Raw genomic sequence first — 20,215 nt, 5'->3', positions numbered from 1 at the left:
TCTCTGAGGGCACTGGATCCATGGCTGCAGGAACAGCTGCCAGCAGCTGGGGCTGCTCACAGCCTGTCCCTGTGCTGGTGGCATGTTTGGGCACCCAGTGCCACACTGGGCACAGCCACATCCAGCAGAGCTCTCCCAGGAGGGTTTGCATCCCCTCATTGTCTTAATGAGTGGGACATTCACATTCTCTGCACAGAGAGACACAATTCTGTCTCTCAGGAGAAGCACAGATAGAAGAGAAAAAAATCTTTATCTCTGCTCCTGTTTTCCCCATGTGGAATGTGGTGTGGAGATTTTTTATCTGAAGTGATTGCTGGGTTGGATTCTAGAAAGTTGTTTGGGTTCAATGACCAATGGGATCCAGCTGTGTCTTGGACTCTCAGCAGAGTCACGAGTTTGTAGTTAGTTAGATAGGTAAGTAAAAAGTATGTAAAATAAGATAGTATCTCTTTAAATAGTATATTAATGTAATATAGTATAGTTTTAATAAAGCTACCCTTCAGCCTCCTGATCTGGAGCAGACACCATCATTTCTTCCCTCATCCGGGCTTCGCCGCGTTTCTCCTATAAATGAGAACATTCCCAGGGGATAACGGGGCTGAGCTCCCCAGGGAGGAGGGAGTGTTGGAACCCAGGGCACAGGGAATGTTTCTCTGCCTGTCCTGAGAAGTCCTGATCCCCAGGAGAACTCTGCTTTTAACCTTTGTCCATGGAGAAAGCTTCCAAGACTTCGGGATGAATTGGGATCTGCGAGTGTGTGAAATAGATAGTGTAGTTCATCACAGGGTGAAAAATGTAGAGTTTTGTGGTTTTAATATGGAGGTGGGTAGGAGACAAGATGGAGAATTTTGGGCATTGTCTGATCTCCTTCTTGTTCTTCATCTACTCCATTTTCTGCAGTGTTGGTGGCACAGGGTGATTGGTTAGAAAGAGCCGCAATGCAGATGTTGCGTGGACAGACAAATAATTAGTTATTGGTAGAAAGATAGAAATAAAATACGTTCTAAGAGTTAATTGGACAAAATAGTTTTAAGATACCTTGAATCTGTGTGTCTTGTGACTTTTGGTGCCTTCTCTTTGTATGCAAAGTCTAAGATGTAAACGGCATGCAGAACTTTTGATAAGAGAAAAAATAAACAACCTGAAGAATGAAAAACCAAAAGTCCCGTTCGTCTCTCAAGCCTGGCACAGAACTTTTTAGGAATCTCCCCATCAGGGGATCCTCAGGGGGGGTTTCTCAAGGGAGCACTTTGGGAACACCCTGAGGTGTCTCTGTCAGATTAGGCCTTTTTCTGACGTTTCTAAATCAAAATTTCTTGTCTTAAATTTTACGTACAGATACACACTATGTGAATTCTCTATCAAGTTTTAAGAATTCTCTACAAATCCATTTCCCACCTCTTGCCCTGCAGAATCTCCCATGGAGCTCTCGCAGGGAAGAAGGAATGAAAGGATCATTTCATTTCCCTGTTGGGATCACTTAATTTCCTGTTGGGATCATTTCATTCCCTGTTGGGATCATTTCATTCCCTGTTGGGATCATTTCATTCCCTGTTGGGATCATTTCATTTCCCTGTTGGGATCATTGCATTTCCCTGTTGGGATCATTTCATTTCCTTTTTGGGGTCATTTAATTTTCCTGTTAGGATCATTTCATTTCCCTGTAGGGATCATTGCATTTCCCTACTGGGATCATTGCATTTTACTGTTGGGATCATTTCATTCCCTGTTGGGATCATTTCATTTCCCTGTTGAGATCATTGCATTTCCCTGTTGGGATCATTTCATTCCCTGTAGGGATCATTGCATTTCCCTGTTGGGATCATTGCATTTCCCTGTTGGGATCATTGCATTTCCCTGTTGGGATCATTTCATTCCCTGTTGGGATCATTGCATTTCCCTGTTGGGATCATTTCATTCCCTGTTGGGATCATTGCATTTCCCTGTTGGGATCATTTCATTCCCTGTAGGGATCATTGCATTTCCCTGTTGGGATCATTGCATTTCCCTGTTGGGATCATTTCATTCCCTGTTGGGATCATTGCATTTCCCTGTTGGGATCATTTCATTCCCTGTTGGGATCATTTCATTTCCCTGTTGGGATCATTTCATTTCCCTGTTGTGCCAAAGGGAAGCAGAGACAGGTGGGAAGAACCACGTGGCTGAAGGTTTCAGCAGAGCCAGGAGAACTCTCCATAATCCCTCCTCCCCTGCTCCCTGGGAGCAGGGACAGACCCAGGGGATGGCTGGAGCTGTGCCAGGGGAGGTTTAGGTTGGATTTTGGGAGAAGTTCTTCCCCCAAAGGGTGGTAAACAGACTCCCCAGGGAATGCCAGAGCTCCAGGAGTGTTTGGGCAGCACTGCCAGGGATGCACAGGGTGGGATTGTTGGGGGGTCAGGGCAGGACCAGGACTTGGATCAGTGATCCCGTGGGTCCCTTCCAGCTCAGCCTATCCTGGCTCTGTGATTCTTTGCTTTAATTCTGATTTTTCTGCGTCCCCACCTCCTGCTGGAGCTGCCTCGGTGTGTGTGCCCAGGGGGTGACACAGAAGGACAGCACAGGCCAGGACAGAGGAGACTGAGCAGCGTCACCTGGGACTGGAACTGAACCACCAGGCCCTGCTCAACAGGTGCCCTGAGCTGCTTTTATGTCATTAAAAACCACAAAGTGGGACCCAGGAGCCCAGCACTGGAGGGGAATATTAAAGTGTTGTTATGAACGTTGCTAAAAAAAATAAAAGAGAACTCAGGAACTGGAGGAAGGGCTCTGGCACTTCAATTTTATGAAGATATATGGGAGAAAAGAATGAGAAACTCCAAAAAAACAATGCCTGAGATGTTTCTTTTATCTAAAGTACAACTAGTTCAACATTTTGTGCAGAATGAGTCCCAAGGAGCATAAATCAGGGGATGGAAGAGATGTTTTAAAAAGGCCTCCAAATATAATTTCTTTACCTCCCACGTTCTCAGGCCAAATATTTTAAATGGAAAAGCATGTGGGACAAAGAGCATGGATATTATCAGTGTCTTTAAGGACCATTCCCAGCAAGGTGATTTGTTCTGTGTCCCCAGTCTGATATGTATAAACAAGGAAAAGGAAGGAGAGGAAGAAAACTCAGAAAAATCAGAAGCTGGGAAAGCTGTGCCCACAAGTGACAGTATGGAAATAATGATAATTATTCTTTTTAATAATAATTAAATGCCATGACGAGACAGCTGTCAGCCATGGCTGAGATTTTTAGTGGGAAAAATGAGCTGAAATTGTTCTTTTTCAGTTCTCTTGGGTGTCAGATTTTAGCCACAGCACTGGGATGCCTTGAAGGGAACTGGGAGGATGAAGGGAAGGAATTGGGAGGATGAAATGAAGGAAACTGGGAGGATGAAATGAAGGAAATTGAGAGGATGAAATGAAAGGAAATAGGAGGATGAAATGAAGGAACTGGGAGGATGAAATGAAGGGAATGGGGAGAATGAAATGAAGGAAATTGAGAGGATGAAATGAAAGGAATTGGGAGGATGAAATGAATGAACTGGGAGGATGAAAGGAAGGGAACCGGGAGGATGAAATTAAGGAACTGGGAGGATGAAATGAAGGAAATTGGGAGGATGAAATTAAGGGAATGGGGAGAATGAAGCAAAGGGAACTGGGAGGATGAAATGAAGGAACTGGGAGGATGAAATGAAGGGGACTGAGAGAATGAAGTGCCCTCAGTGGCTCTGGGTAACATCCCAGCCTCCCCACCCCAGTTCAGTCCCTCCATCTCCATCCCCTGACCCTCAGTGCTCCTGCAGCCTCTGGGAATTTCCTGCTTGCTTTTTCCAGGAATCCCTCCCTGAGATCCGAGAGGGGAGCTGGGTGGTGTTGGAATCATTTCTCCTGCTGGGGTTGCCCAGCCAGCTCGGATCAAGTGTGACCCTGCTGGTGTCAGAGCCCTGCCCTAACCCTGGAGCCCCTCGGCCCTTGTAATGCAGAGGAGCTGAGGAGATGTGGAAAGGTTCAACCCCTCGGATCCTTTGCTCCCCTGACAGATCCAAGTGGAAATACAGGCACTGCCAAAGCTGCTTCATTCCCAGATTCCTACAGAAAACAGAATTTTCAGCAGAGCACAGCACAGCAGGGGAGCTGTGCTGGTGGGCTGATGACACCCTCTGAAGGACTTCCAGCCAAAATAATATGGATTTCCTGGAAGCACATCCCCCCAGAGGAAGAGGTCGTGGATTTTGGAGGTATCCAAGACAACAGCTCAGATGCTGATCCCAGTTCTGCTGCTGCAAAGCCACTGCCTTCAGGGGATGGATGCAGAACTGTGGGGCTGTTCTGCTGAGCTCATTGCTCCTTTATGGGGGGAGGGATGGATCCCTGCATGTCCAGAACACCTGGATAACCTGGATAACCTCCAGCTTGCAGGCTCAGGAGTTACATTTCCAGACCCATCACAGGCTTTCCAGGGCAAGTCACCTTGGGGTGACATCTGGGTTTATCCCATCTGGCCCTTATAACTAAACCAAAAACTTCAAACCCTGATTCAGATAAGGGAGAGAGACAGACTTCACCTGCACAGGAGCTGCTGAGCTTTTATCATCTCCATTTACCAAAATTAAAAGCTTTTGGGACTGGGTTCCTGATTTAATTCTCTTCTTTATGGGCATCAGTAGAACTGATGGTGCTGAAACACTGCTGAAAAGATGAAATCCACTTTCAGAGTGAGATTATTTTTGTTATTAGAAAGGTTGTACCTGGAAGTTGGAAGAAGTGAACAAACAAAAATATTACTGAGGACATTTAAAGTGAAAATCAATGTGGTCAAAGATCCCAGCAGTGAACGGAATTAACTCAGCCCTAATTCCCAGTGCCAGACCCCCAAAATCTCCAGTCCCACCATCAGAGTCATTAAAGAGCAGTTCCATCAGCCTAAACACCTCCAGAGGGGTTTAATCCCAGTTTATGTTTACCAGGAAGTGTCTGTGTCATGAGCAGCTGAATGTGTGAGGTTGTTCCTTCAGAAGCCACAGAAGTGACTAAACCCAACAATAATCCATGAAATTACATCAGATTTTTTTTTTCTCCTCGCATGTCCCGAGGAATTCCCTGACTCCAAACCCGTTCCAACTGGCACCATCCTGCACTTGAGCTCCAATATCAGTGGAGTCTGTGATGGTTCCAATTTTTCTGCTGAGGGATTACATTAAATCCAAATAATTCTTTCCACGGGGGATTACAGAGCCACTCTGGTTTCAAACATTCCCATCCAGGAGTGAGGAAACATTTTCCTGGGTGTCTGTCCCTTCCTTGGATATGGCAGACAACCTTTATCTTATCTAGGCATAAATCCATTTCATTAATTTCATTCCTAATAATCCAATTCCTAAAGGAAGCTGATGGAACAGCCCATTGGAAATCCAATCTTTGTATTTTTGGCTGAATGCCCTTGGATTATTAATTGCACATAAATTACATGACTCAGTGTTCCCCATTTCAGTGACTGGAATGCTTCTGCCTGAGAGAAAAGCTCACCTGGAGGAGCTGTCAGCCACTGCTGGATGTGGCTCACCTCTGAGGGGTGAATTGCAGCTGATTAACAAGAGGCTGGATCAAATGTCCATTCTCAAAAATCGGGATTTTCTGTTCCACTACCAGATTTTTTTTTTTTTTTTTTGGCAGTGGGGTTTAGAGCAGGAAAATAGGAAATGAACTGGAAAAATTTGAAGACTGCAGCAAACCAGAAAATCCTGGAAGGGACACACTCTGGAGATCCACCCTGGCCATTAATAACATGGAAAGATTTCATTAGAGGGAAGGGAAGAAGAAAGAAATTGCAAGGAGGAGCATGGGATAAAAAAAAAAAATCCTGCATTAAACCCCACACTTCTGGTTTCAAATCTTGGAATCAAAGATTCACAGAACCATTTAAAGTTGGAAAAGCTCTCCAAGACCACCAAGTCCTGTCCCCACCTTGTCCCCAGCCCAGAGCCCTGAGTGCCACGTCCAGCTCTTCCTTGGACACCTCCAGGGATGGGCACTCCAAACCTCCCTGGGCAGCTCCTGCCGAGGCCTGAGCACCCTTTCCATGGAGAAATTCCTGCTGGAGATGGCCCACGGGGTGTGAAAGTGCTGCAGGGGATGGATTGCTGGGGTCTGTGTGGGGCTGAAGGTGCTCAGGGGGGATTTCTCAAACCCAAACCAGGGCAGGAGCAGCTCCCCTGCACCACGGCCTGGAAATAAAACAAATTGTTTGTTAAGGACACCTTGGTCACCTAAAAAGGATTTTTTTTTTTTTCTGGTGGAAAAACCCCTTCTGCCCTCTGCTGAGGAGCACATGGAAGGGGAGCAGCCCCTCAGAATAAGGGACTTTTTGAGAGCTTGATCTTCAATTCTTCCTCCTCTTCTTCTTCCCCTTCCCAGCCCACAGCTCCTCGTGGCCACTCAGGCCCTGCTGAAGGAGCCAACCCCCAAAACACCCTCTGTGCAGGGGCACCTGAGCCCTGTCACCCACCCTGGTGCCTTAGGGCTTTGTTTTTTCTATTTTTCATCTCTTTGTAATCCTGCAGTTCTTCAGTGTAGAACTCTAAACTCCATGTGCAGTGTGAGCTGCTGCTTCCCCATTTTGGGCAGACACAACAATTCCTCTCCAGGCCTGGCAGTCAAGGACACCTCAGTGCCTCAGGCCCCAAAAAAAGTTAAACAAAATTGAGTTTGGGGGCTGCAAACTTGGGGTAAATTCCTTCATTACCTGAAGCTGTAACTGGAAGATTAATCCCCAATATGCAAATGGACCAAACTTATAAAAGTGTGAAAACCTGCGACCCCTGGTCCATTTTGGGAGCAGCCCCTGGGGGGCTTTGTCTGCCCTAAATGTACCTGAAGGCCCTCAATAAATAGAACTGCTTTTTATTCTCCTCATTTTGTCTGGCCTCTGTTTTTAGGTGGCCCCAAAAGGCATCGGCCAAGCCCCAGGTGAGCCCCCAGCACAGCAATTTAAAACCCCTGGGTTTTTTTTTGCCAAAAGTTTTTGCACCTCTGTATTATGTCACATCCTATACATCAGAATTTGCTGAGAAAGGCTTGGTTTTGTTGTTTTGGGTTTGGGTTTGTTTTTTTTTTTTATTATTATTTCTTTTCAGTGTTCCTGCTCTCTCCTGGAAATAGAAACCCCAGCAGGTCGAATGACCTGAGGGTTTATTTATTTCCAGGGTAGGTAGGAGGAAGTTCAGCCTTTGTGCTCACAGAACATTCTGAGCATTGGGAACATAATGAGCATTAATGAGTATGAAATAGAGACCCTTTGGGATCCATGACTGTTAACTCAGCTGTCCCAGAGTCCCCAAAGCTGCCACAAATCCCTTTCCCAAGTCACCACAAGCACACAGAGGGGAGGAGGAGCTGTGATTTGAGTGAGCCAGGATGAGCTTTTGGGATCATTGGCAGCCCAGCTAAAATCCATTTATTGTCTGCCTTTGGTCTGGGCGAGCTGTTTCAACATGTGGGGTTTTTGTCTCTCTGTCATGGAATAAATCTCAGTTTCTCAGGAACACATGGCAGAGACCTCTCCAGTCAGTCAGTGACTTGGAGAATCAAAGAATCATGGAATGGTTTGGAACAGGAGCTTAAAGAGCACCTCGTTCCACCCCCCTGCCATGGGCAGGGACAACTTCCACTATCCCAGGTTTCTCAGGCAGAATTTTTCTCTCCTGCTTCTCAAGCACTGACAAATCCATGGGGAAATTCCCTGCATGGATAAAGGAGCAACAACCACATGTGATGCTGTCCTGAACAGTGAGAGAATTTTTTCTTGATCTTTTCTTTTTCTTGATTTTTTTTTTTTAATTGAACTTTTCAGGGGAATTTTTCTGCCCGTGGACTCCTCCCTGAGCTGGGGGCTCCCCATCCTCTCTGAGATCTTTAGCTGGTTTGGGGTGCTGAACTGAAGGCTGGTTCACAGCTCCAGGGAAGCAAATCAGAGTTCTCACACCAAAATCTTCATTTATATCCCTGGTTTGTGCATCTGCACTGCATCACTGAAGTTTGTAGTGAGGAAATCCCTTGTGGATGACGAGCACCAGCAAAGGCCGGGGTGGTTCTGGCAGGAACCTTTGCAATGTTGGTGGTTTTTTGCTGTGTTTAAACAGAGTTTAGGAGTTTTAGAGTCCCTCCTCTGCTGGCACAGAGGTCAGGCTGGGATGGAGCTGGGGGAGAGGTTTGCTTCAAATTAATTCATGCCCCACAGGTTTGCTGGGTCCTGGTGTGGGTGCCCAATTCCTGTGTCAGGAGAAATCTCTGCAGGGGGAAAAGGAGGAAAAAGCAGGTGCAGCCCTGAAAAGAAGAGAAAACCCCTTTGCTTTCTAGAAAAAGTGAAGGACACAAATTGTCAGGACTGGAGGAAAATTGCAGGAAAAGTGGCAGCAAGTGGAACTCCAGAACTGGTGCAGAAGTGATCTGGGAAACCCGGATTGCTGCAGGAATTCTGCCGCTTTTGGGGTGAAATGTGCTGCACCTGCAGCAGTTTTGGCTCAGGAAGTGAAGGTGACAGTGTCTGAAAAGTCAGGTGACAGTGATTAGCGGCTGGTACTGTGACAGATAACAATTAGTGCCAGCCTAACGAGCACTGGAAGCACAGCAGGTTCTGCTGTCGTGCCCCAGTGTCCCCTGAGTGACTCAGGGACAGATTTTGTGCCATGGGATTGTGCTGCCACTGCTGGTGCCCCTCTGAGGGGGTTCGTGAGAAATGGATTTACAAAGACTTTTTACAACTTGATGGGGGGGGGGGGGCTAATATTTTATTTTAATAAAATGTAAATTGTGTAATATTTTATTTCAATGCCAATTGTAAAAGCCTTTCTCTCACCCAGGCTGTAAAGCAGCGTTTTCAGGTTTTTTGACAAGGAAAAGTGAGAGTGTCTGGTGCCTTCCCAACTTGATAGAAAGTTTAAACCCTGCACAGGGTTTAAATTATACCCATGTACAGTTCTGTACATTTTTTGTACATCTGTCTGTAAACATTAATATAAATTGTGCTGATTTAGGAAGGCCGTGGTATAAAGATGACATTGTTGAGAGAGAGATTGAACTGGACTTAAGTTTTAACAAGTTTTAAAATCTGGCTTTGTAAAAAGTCTAGGTGTTTCAGAGAATTGGAACTGTGAAAGATGCATTGTAGTAGAACTAGGTGGGGTAAAAATATTGGTGTTAGAAGTAATAGTAGTATTGTGTAGCAAAAGTTAATAGGTTGAAAAATATTTATAAGGTATTGTAATTAGGAAATAGGCTGCTTTTTGATGGAATGGTGCTGAATTTTATATTATATTTGTGGGCTTTCTATCGAGTTTTAAAAATTCTTTACAAACCCATTTCTCACTGGGGTTATTTTGGAGCTCGTGGCTCCAGGTAGGAACTTGGGAGGGGGAGAGGAGGCCCAGGTGAGTTCCAGCTGAGCAGTGGCAGTGCCTGTGACAGTGATTCCCTCTGTGCCAGACAAGCAGAGAGGCCCTGGGTGCTCTGCTGGAGCTGCCAAGGTGCCTCTGCTGCCTTTTCCCTGTGGATAAATCACAGAAAAGCTGAATAATTTCATTGCGGGGACTGCTGGGCCCCAGGACGGTTTGGATGGGTGGTGATGAGGGATCTCTGAAGCCAGGTCTTTAGAACATGTGGTTTATTGTAAAGGGTGAAGGGCCCTGCTTGGAGTTGCCAGCTGCAACTCATGGCAGGCCCGGGGAGAGCGGGGAGAGAGAGAGAGAGAGAGAGAGAGAGATGGTGCCAGGTGAGCGTCCCAAAAAGAAGGTCCAAGAGAGCCACAAGGTCCCTTGGCCACACCTTATCAGGGGGCTTCAAGGTGGGCTGGGACAGGACTTGGGCCAATGGGGTTGCAGATACCTGATACTTCAGGGGAGGGTTACAGGTGAGGGATGAACCAGACACCGGGGGGTGAGACAGGACATTCCATTTGACCTTTTAGATCATCAGAAAGGGGGATTGCTTTCAGCTTGGCTGTATTATTGTTTTCGAGATGCTCAGTGATTAAGGTTTGGTATTTCAAACCTTGTTTTCATCTCAATATCTGTATTCTCTGATTCTTTTGCCAGGCCATCATATTTATAGGGCTTTGCTATTTCATCTTCCCCAACATTTCATATTGTGTGCGCAACAAAATTTGAAATTTCTGCTTGGTGGCCAGACAAGCAGAGAGGCCCTGGGTGCTCTGCTGGAGCTGCCAAGGTGCCTCTGCTGCCTTTTCCCTGTGGATAAATCACAGAAAAGCTGAATAATTTCATATTGTGTGCGCAACAAAATTCGAAATTTCCGCTTGGTGGCCACAGGGGTGGAATGCTGGAGGGGAAATGGCACCTGAGCCAAGGTCCTGGAGAACAGGGTGGAGGAAAACTGGGTGAGAACCATCAGGAATTGTCTTTTCTGGAGAACCCAGCCGTGTTTGAGCTGCACATTCATCTGCTTCTGCTAAAGAAACACACAGCTGCTCTCTGCCTGCATTTATTGTTTAATTCATTCATGCTGCTTGCTGGAAACACCATCCTTAAAGTCCTTCTGGGGCAGAGTTTGCTTTAAAGCAAACTCTCAGTGGAAAAGGCTTTCCTTTAAATTTAGTACAAAAGAAAAGCCCAACCAGTTTTATTTATAGATCAGGGCATGAGAGATTTTCAGTGCTCAAGCCAGTGCTCTATCTCTGGTTCTCCCATAAAAACATGTTTAGCATTTTTCTCATCCTACCAGAAGAAAATTCTTTTATTGAGATTTTTTTTTTTCCCCTCGCTAAAATGCAGCCTCTTGAATGAATGACAAAAAAATACTGGATTTACCCATTTGATAATTCAGTGAGTTGTGATTCTGTTCTTGGGTGACATGAGCTGGGTTTTGGTTATTCTTTAATAGATCATCTCTTACCTCTGTGGCTTTGGCACAGTTTATAAACCTAAGGTTGCATTTCCCAGAGATCTCTACCAGATGTATGATAAATTTGGGAGTTTCATTATATTTATTTTTCTATTTTTGATTATTTTATTATTTTTATGTTACATTTTATTTTTATTCTAGATTTTATTAATATAGAAGCATCCAGAATTTCCTTGTGGAATGTCTGCTTGTAGGAGCAGTGAGAAAATGGCTAAATGGAGAAATGGCCAGAATTGTGGCCTTTCCAACAACCTGAGAGATGAAATTAACAATTTCATATCAGTTTGTGTTTAATGGGAGGGCAAAATGTTAAATTGGTTTGTTTGGTGAGTGACGACGCTGCCAACACATCTTGACTTCTATTTATTCATAATAAAATGCAGAATTTGGGTGTCTTTCTTTAAAGTGATGGTTTTCCCTTTCCTGGTGGAGGTGGGTGGTGATGATCAGGTCCATCTGTCAAAAATTAAAGGATGAGGTGGTTATTGAGCAGAATTCTGAGCTGCTTTGCTGGCTGGGCTCTCACAGAGCTCAGTGTCAGCTCAAAAAGTGCTGCAACTCTCAACTGTTTAAAAAAGAAGCTGGGCACAATGGCAGCTTATTCCCTTGCTGAAATGTTGAAATTTTCCCATTTTGCTGTTTTCCAGTCATTCTTTAACCCTTGTTGTGCCCTGCCAGCCCATTTTTAGTGGCTGACACACTTCAGAATCCAAGGTTTCACTGCCTGGATGGTTCCCTCTGCTCAGCTTTGTGACAAAATCACTGATTATGACTCAACTTCCCTTCCAAATGTCCAGTGTGTTTGTCACCTGTAACTGAGCCACATTCTGGGTTGCTTGAGGGAGGAGTTAAAAGGTTGTGGTGATAATTTTATAGAAAATATGTTCCCCATATGAAGCAGTGCTGTCCCTTAAAATGCACCAAAGCACCTGGAAGTGTCCGAGGTGAGGCTGGACAGGGTTTGGAGCCACCTGGGATAGTGGAAGGTGTCCCTGCCCATGGCAGGGCTGGGATGAGTTGGGATTTAAGGTCCTTTCCCATCCAAACCAGTCTGGGCTTCTGTGCATGGGCAGGTGCTGAATGCTGCTCCTATCTGAGCCATTTACTGAGGAATGCGTGGATTTATGGGATGAGAGACCTGAGACTGCTGTGGGAAACCTGGGGTGGAGCTGGGGAGCAAAAGGGGTGGAAATGGGGCTTGTGGGGAGTGTGTGGGGTCACTGAAGCCACCCCTGAGACAGGGGGACAGCAGTGACAGCCCCTGTGCTGAGGGTGTGACTGCCAGAGTGGCTCCAGGTCAGACAGAGAAGTTTCCTTAACATATTTAAGTCATTGTATGGATGATCTCACTCCATTATTTTCCACAGAGCTTCTCAGCTCACTCTGTTTAACTTTGTAATTCGGAGAAATGAAACCATTTCCCCATCTCACCCCTACCAAGGGAGCAAAACCACAGCTGAGTGGCAGTGAAGCAACTCCTGATGTGTGTCGGGGCACTGGAAGGGTCCAAAATGAGAACATGAGGAGGTCTGGAGGTGAGTTTGTGCAGGTGGGATGTGCCTGCCTGGCCTCTCTCTGCTGTTTTAGGGGGGGGTTTGTTCTGCAAGCAGGAGCTCTGCCCAAACATCCTGCACAGCTCTGTTGTTGCAGAGGGGATAAAAGCCACCTACTTACACCTGTTTTATGTTTTACTCCTGTATTCTTCCACCAGGGAGGCTGGAAGTTGCTTTTGCAGCAGCAGAGTGGGCAGCTTGGGCACAGAAAAGGAATGAAACAGGATTTTAAGGGGAAGGTGTGATAAAACAAGATGTCCCTTAGCAAATTGGCTTCGAGTTTGCATCTTGCTGTGCTGCTTTTTTATAAATCCCTTCATCTTTTATTGAGGAACTTTGTTTCCTTCTTGGAAATGACAAGATTCCAGCATGGAATCCCAGACTGGTTTGGGTTGGAAGGGTCCTTAAAGCTCATCCCATTCCATGAGCGGGGCAGGGACAGCTTCCAGCATCCCAGGTTGCTCAGAGCTCCATCCAACCTGGCCTTGGGCACTTCCAGGGATGGAGCAGCCACAGCCTGAGGCAGAATTATTCATCCAGACTTCTGTTTGACCCAGGTGTCAGTGTAATATTTTATTTTAATGCCACTTGTAAAAGCCTTTCTCTCGCCCAGGCTGTAAGGCAGTGTTTTCAGGTTTTCTGACAAGGAACAGTCAGAGTGTCTGGTGCTTTCCCAACTGGGTCGTTCCTTCCCCAAAATTCTGCTCTTTGCTCTGTTTTAGCACAGATCTTCCCAGGAATAACCCCGTGGAACATGAGTCACTGCAGGAACCAGTGCCTGGGCGAGGTGGGCTCCTGGCTTATAAATGGCACAATTGTAGATACAGGAGTGCAAGGGCTGCTCTGCTTGGAAAGCTGGCTGGAAAATAGCACTCATGAGGTAGGCAGGCATTTATATCCACAGGAACCATTGGCTATTTTGTATATATTTGCATTTCATTTTCTAACCACACTTTTGGAGCTTGGTTTTTAACTATTCATTGATGAGCTTATCACGGGCTGCACCTCACGACAAAATTCTGGCGTCCCTGTGAGGCTGCCACAAGCCCTCATTTGGCCAATTTCTGGGCAAGGTAGAAAAGCCTGATGAGGTCCCTGCTAGATGTCTGAAGTGTTATTTTTGTGTTAATGAAGAATGGGAGGGCCTGTGTGAAACTTGGGGTGTCTGAACGCAAAGAGCAGAACTCTGACCGTGTTTGTCCATTGCTGTTTCAACCCAAACCTCTGAAAGGAACGAGTAGTTTGTTCTTCCACCTGTAAGAAAAAGCCACAATAAATGTGAATTTGTGAGTGGGGAAAGGTTTCTCTCTCAATTCAACCTCCTGCTCGTCCCTGGGGGGGGTGAGCAGAGTCCCCCTGCCCTGGGAGAAGGGAGTGGGGAGGAAACTTTGCAAGAGTTTTCACCTCCTCTGTGCAAATAGAACCAAAGCCTTGCACGGTTCAACACCGAAATTGTGGGGAGAGGAGAGACAAGGCTTAGCAGCCAGAACAGAGAGATGGATCCCTGGGATGTGTAAATTTTGCCTTTCACCTTCCTTGAGCTCTGAGCTGTCCTGTCCTGCCTTGGATGGTGCTGTCGTGCGTGTGAGAGGCTTTTCGGCTCAGCAGTTATCTGCAGCTGATGTGACACCGCGGGGAGGATATATTTCCCAAAACTTTCTTTTCCGGGGATTAAAAGCCGTTTTTAAAAGAATTCCCACCTCGTTCTAAGCCGTAACCACATTTAAGAGGTTATTAGTGGGACAGCAGCACACGAAGAGGGGGACACGAGGTGATCCCAAGGCGTGCCTGGTGTAATTCTCCTCGGCTTGGCGAGCTCTGCCCAAGGAATGAAGTTGACTCATTCTTCCTGGATGCGATCCACCTCTCATGGAAATCGATGGAATTCTTTCTGCTGCCTTTTTAACACATGTTCTTACAGTTACTTTCTCCTCGTTTGTAAATCTACATGAACTCTTGCTTCCCTGCGGTTAAAAATATTATTTTTTCGGCAGTGATGGACCAGTCACTCCGAGAGTCCCGTAAATACTTTCCCATCTCTGGTTATGATCTGCAGAGCCGAGCACAGGAGCTCTTTGTGCTCTCTGCGCTTACACCATTTCATTGATTCCGCCTTTAAGGTCAGCGGGGAGAGCCGGGGTCCTGCCGGGGGGGGCAGGGGGGTCCCCCAGCATCGGGGGGTCCCGGGGGGCCGGGCCGGTCCCGCAGCCTGGGGAGCGCGTCCCGCCCGCTGCCCGCTGCGTTCCCCGCTCCCCCGGGAGCGAGGGATGACGGCGACATCACCTCACACCCCATCAGGTTTTTTGCCTTCCCCCCCGGCCCGTGAGTTATGCTCTGAACTGCCTTTTTAAAGATTTTTTTTTTTTTTTTTTTTTTTTTTTAAGGAGCTGCTTTGTATTAAATGAATAAAATATGTTCGTGTCCCGTCGGGTCCCTGTTCGCTTCCATTCCGCCCCTTTATAAAAAGGAGTTAATCAGGAATGAGTTGCCACTGGCTTTTTGCAGTTTATCGCATTCCCCAGAGGAGTTTTACATCCTCAGCCCATTGGATCATCATCTTTTAATCCCAAAAAGAAAACTCTGCCTCTGTATGGGGTGTTTGAACGCAGAGATCCCGGCGCCTTGTAAACAGTTTTGGTTTTTTTCCCCCCAAACCCAGTAAGAATTTAGGTTTGCGTTTATTTTATGCTCTCACAGATGCTTCTGGTATCAAAATCTCGCCGCTTTAATTTGTTCAGCTGTAGAAGAGCAGCGTCTGTCCAGCGCCGAGAATGTTTTCAGGTGCTCTGGGAACAGATAAATGTTTCCGATTTTAGAAAACGCTGTTAGTGTTTAAAGAAAAAGAAGTATTCGGAGAAGGGTTTGAGTCTTTTCCCTGTTTGTTGGGGGGGGGGGGAAGTGTTCTTAATTATGACTTGCGGGGTTGGGGGGGATGCTTGGAAAGCTCCTCCAGAATAGTAATTCTAAACATTAAAGAAGGGGGGGGGGGGGAAAGGAGGAAAAATGCTCTATGATGTTTTATTTTAATAATCCTTTGCAGCCATGTGAGCCGTGGTCTGAGGGAGAAAAAAAAAATAAAGAAGTTTCAGGAAAAAGGCACGAACAATACCGCCTTTAAACCCAAATCTGCAAACTTCTGAGAATATGCCCTCGTATTGAATACACCGGATTTCTCTCCCGAGCGAAGGGGAAGGTTTTGTTCGTTTGGACAGTCTTTGAATACTGTTCTAAAACTTCTTTCAAGTGGGAACTGAAGAGAGAAATGTTAAGTTCTGGGAGGAGACAATAAGTTAGCATCTTTGAGCGGGGTCCCTTGCATGCAAATCAGCCTTTTGGCAATTTGGGGAAGTTTAATTGGAAGGTGGAAGCGTGGAAAGATAAGAAAGCGGCATCGGCAGGAGCTCGCTGGGGGTCCGGGGGGACGCCGGGCCCCGCTCCTCACCTTGCCCGGGGACCCCGGCACAGCCCCCGGCCCGCCCCGTCGGGCATCGCCCCTCTCCCCCCGCTCCCCGCTCCGCTCCCAGAGGTGTCTCGGAAATCAATCCCTCGCTCTGAAGTTTCTATAATTTTCACCTCATGAATTTTTGTCGCCCCTTTTCCCCCCGCCCCCGGGACTCCGTGGCAGGCCCGGACGGCGCGGCCGCGGCTCTTGGCTGCGCGCAGCCCCTCCTTGGGACCGCTGCTCGGGCTCCTCATTTCCCACCGCCGGAAAAGGTCTTGAACTCAATTAATAGCTAATAATTATCCAGCCAGCCCCGCCACAGCCGTCTTTGGCCGGGGGAGCGCAAGTGAATCAGGCGCGGACTCCTTGGGTGTCCCCTTGGGGACTTTGGCTGCTCTTTGGGGGCTGAGCCGCAGTCCCGCACACCCTGGGGCAGGGGAAGGAGGGGGCAGTGAGGGGACACCCCCCGAGGGCTCCATCGGGGCTCCCCAGGGGAGGGGGTCACCCCCGGAGCGGGCACTGCACCGCGGGGACGAGCGGAGGAAGCTCCGAATTCGGGCAGGGCAGCAAATGGCGATTTGGGGTTCAGCCCTCGCCACCCCCACAACGTTTAATTAACGCAAATCCGGAGCCCTGCGGGGCTGCGGGCCTGGCTCGGGGCTGCCGCGAGGAGCGGGGGTGCCCCGGGCAGGGGAACCCCAAAACCGGAGCTGCGAGAGGGGAACGCGCCCCGGCCCCGCCAGCGGCCGCATCTCCCTGCGAGCCTTAAATCGGGGGGAGCTCTGTCAATTCCGAGGGAAAAGGCGACTCAGGTCGTTGTGGTGCCTTCAGAATTCGGCGTTTCGGCTGAAAAATGCTTGATCGAAAATTGCCCCACCGCTACCTGCTTGCCAGGGCCGCTTGCCGCAGGGAGAACGTCCCCAAAAGCCCCCGGGGAAGGAGAGACCACAGCCCTGAGAGAGCTCGGGCTCTTTCCATGACAAAACTCTGCTGAATTACAGCGCACATCGTTTCCATTTTGCTTTCATCTGGCAAGCAATCTCCGGGCAAAAATATTTTGATCAAATGTCTAAAAAAATTGCTATAACTCACTAATTTCCCTTCATTCCCAGAGAGCGTCACGATTAAAATTGTGTTTACATCCCCAAAACTGTCTGTTCATGGGAGACAACACTGCTCGATGTCTGACGATTGTAATTATAATCATGTTCAAGTTAGATATTCAAATGTAAATGGTGCTTTTCTTTTTCTTTTTCCTTTTTTTTTTTTTTTTACGACTTCTTATTTTAGGACGTGAATTAATTTTTACCTTCTCTGGGACCAGCAAGGCTCAGCCTCGCGCGGTGGAGTGTAACGAATTCGGAGGAATTCCTAGAGCTGAACATGTTTTTTGAAAAATCTGAAATGGCAATTGACACGGTGTTTTTTCATGGCCAGAGGAGCCAGTGTTTTCTTCTAGAAATAAGAAAAAAAAAAATAGTCTGATCACCTCATTTTGATGCACAGACGGGTTTCAGTGCAGCTGGAATATCAGGGAAGAGGTGCAGGACAGTGAACGCAGGCACAGGTTATGCTGCAGTATTAATCTTTCCCTCTGTATTTCATCGCTAAGGGGACCAGCAAGAGTGACTTAATTTCTTTTTTTTTTTTTTTTTTTCTTCCCTGTACAAAATGCATCCATTTCTCCCTTTCTCACTGGCGCTTGTTCCGGCGCTTCTCAAAGGTTTTCGGGTAAGAAAATTAATTTAAACCAATGAGAGTGTAAATAGGTCACTTCAGGAAAGGGTCTGGCGGGCGGAGGATGTGACACCCGCACTGAGCTCCATCACCCTCTACCTGCGTGCAGAGCAGCTCGGAGCCACCCCGAGCGGCTCCGTGTGGCCCCGGCACCGGGGGGAGGACCGCGACCGATGTCTCGCCACCTCCTTACAGCGGGGAGGGGGCGCAGCCACCTTTGCAGAGTTTGATTTTTTTGTTATTTTTATGTTTTTCGCCTCTCCCCGGCCGCCAGCACAGCCGCTGCTGGGAAGGCGAACTGTCCGCGCCGCCTGCCCGGGGCGAGGGATGCTCGGCGGGGGCTCCCCCCGGGCCCCCCGGTGTCCCCGCAGCCCCGGGGGTGGCCCGGGGCTCCCGGCTGTCCTTAACCGCCCCCTTGCGCCGGCTGCTCGCAGGGAGCGGGGCTCGGGAGGTGTCGGAGTTCCTCGGCAGGGAGGATGCGAGGAGCGCTGCTCCATTGCGTGGGTGCGAGGCAGCTCCTCATCACCCCGTGGGTGCGCTCCCGCCGCTAATTAGCGGCAGATTAGCAGGGAAAATCCCCAGGGAAGCGTGTGACATTCTCAGCGCCTGATCCGCGACCCCGCGGAGCGCAGCCCCGTCCTGTGCCACCGGGCTCTTGCGTAGTTTAAAGTATTAATTCCCGGTTTAATCCCGCCGCAACCGTGCGCAGAAACAAGGAGTGATTGATGCGAAAATCCCCGGGAAGGGGTGACTCGGGGCGTGCGGCAGCGCCCGGACAAGCTGGACGGGCTCAACCATTTTAATCTTCTTTACTGCTTGAAAATACTTGTGCAAAACAGCTCGCCAAAGCGCCTTTCCCCTCTCCCGTGCCCCCGTGGGTGCCCACCCGAGCCCGGGGCTCCCGGGAGGGCCACGCGGGGAGCGGAGCCGGGCAGTTCCCACGCAGCGCTTCACCTGGAGCGTGTTTCCCTGTAGAACACCTGGGAGCACATGGCTTGTGCTGGAGATGCCGAGGAACCCACCCGTAAATTCCTGCCACTCCAGCGCCCCCTCCCCAGAGCTGTGGGGACCCCCCCCCCCCCTCCACGCCTCGGGGGCTGCGGGCTGAAATCGCTGTTAGCGGGGCCGGGCTGGAGGAGCAAAGAGGGGCGAGGGCGGAGGGCATCAACCCCGAGCAGGCTCATCCCGCTCCCCTGTGCCCCCAGACCCCACAGACGCCCCTCGGCCCGGCCGTGCAGCCCCGCGGGTCCCTGTCCCCTGGCACGCGTGTGCTGCAGAGGGGCTTGGCTGCTTCTTTCCCTGCAGGAGATGATTATTAAGTCTCGGTGGAAAATCGGCCGCCTCCGCTGGAGTGTTTTTCCCCTTCAGCCATCCCCGGGCTGCCCCAGGCTGGCCGTGGGCAGAGTTCCTGGGGAAGCGGCGGAGCACGGAGTGGCTCCAGGCCGGGCAGGGCCCCGGCTCCCTGCGCCGGCTCCTTGGCAGCCACCCGGCTTGACCCGGCAGCGCCGAGAAGCTTCCTGGCGCTTCTCCCTTCCTCCACGGTCATTAATTTGCCATTCCCCGTGGAAGCGACACGCACTCAAACAGGTGCAGGCTGGAAAAGCCGGTGGCCACCGCGGGATGCTCGCCCGCCGGGACACGGGGGAGCTTCGGGGATTCCGGGGGGGCTGCGAGGCTCTCCCTGCCCGGCCGCACACCTCGCTGCGGGGCTTTGCTGAGCCCCAGGACCCCTCTCCTTCCACGGGGACTCGGAGCCGGGATGCAGCGAGGCCCCGTGGAGCCGGGGACGAGCCTCCGTGGGAGCAGGAGCGTGTCCCGGACGGGCTGTCCCCGGAGTGCCCGGGCCCCTGCCCTCGCCACCAGCCCCGAGCTGCTCGGGCTTACAGCGAGCTGGGCAAACGGGGCCCGTTCCCGGGGCCGGAACCGCAACCGCCCGCCCGTGCCCGCTGCGGGAAGGGATCCCACTCGTGTCGAGGATGGCAGCGTGTCCTTCCCCACACGCACCGCAGCCCACGGCCAGCACACCCCGGCACCGGCCCTTCCAAATTCGTTCTCTTTTTTTTCCCCACATTTTTCACCCTTTAATATATTTTTTTAATTATTTTAGGGGGGGGCTTTCTTCCCCTTTTCCCCCTTTCCTGGGCCGTCAAAGCGCCGCAGCCCGGCCTTGCCGCCCCGCTCCGTGCCCGCCGGCGGCTGCGGGAGCCCCGCTGCAGCCCGGCCGCTGCCGCCTCGGCCCGGCAGGAACGCGGCCGGAGCCGGGGAAGCGGCACGGGCAGAGCCGGGGTGCCGGGGACAACCGGGGCAGCCCCAGCACGGCGGCTTTCGATCGCTTCTCGGTGGCTTCGTTTGCAGAAGCATCACCTAAACCGTGGTCCCCTCACACCCACCCCACCCGTGCACCCCCGAAAGCGTTTTGCTTCTCCCCAAATATCCCCGAGCGGCTCCGCTGGAGCGTGGCTGTTCCCCGCAGGAGCTGGTTCCTGGGGGAGTCTGGCTGATGGAGATGCGGGGGATTTTGGCGAGAAAACAAAAGCCGGGGTTGTGCGGGGCTCGGGCTGCGGGGGTCACGGCCGCGGTG

General features: G+C 49.6%; 2 long non-coding RNA genes across 4 annotated transcripts; one reads left to right on the top strand and one right to left on the bottom strand.

The window, feature by feature from the left end:
• Window positions 1-11,250: 11,250 nt before the first annotated feature.
• On the bottom strand, window positions 11,251-11,607 carry LOC128818477 (uncharacterized). The gene is made up of 2 exons (XR_008440489.1): window positions 11,469-11,607; window positions 11,251-11,358 (listed from the first exon to the last, which is right to left on the bottom strand). It is a non-coding gene; the product is annotated as an uncharacterized LOC128818477 (long non-coding RNA).
• A 110-nt stretch (window positions 11,608-11,717) lies between these two features.
• On the top strand, window positions 11,718-17,260 carry LOC128818407 (uncharacterized). 3 transcript variants are annotated; one of them, XR_008440479.1, is made up of 4 exons: window positions 11,718-11,846; window positions 12,344-12,437; window positions 13,178-13,335; window positions 17,188-17,260. It is a non-coding gene; the product is annotated as an uncharacterized LOC128818407 (long non-coding RNA). The 3 variants fall into 3 exon arrangements; XR_008440478.1 differs by lacking the exon at window positions 17,188-17,260 and adding an exon at window positions 15,153-15,258; XR_008440477.1 differs by lacking the exon at window positions 17,188-17,260 and adding an exon at window positions 14,450-14,570.
• Window positions 17,261-20,215: the final 2,955 nt, after the last annotated feature.

Source organism: Vidua macroura, chromosome 23, assembly GCF_024509145.1.
Source record: "Vidua macroura isolate BioBank_ID:100142 chromosome 23, ASM2450914v1, whole genome shotgun sequence".
NCBI lineage: Eukaryota > Metazoa > Chordata > Aves > Passeriformes > Viduidae > Vidua > Vidua macroura.
This window is presented reverse-complemented; position numbering and strand designations above follow the sequence as displayed.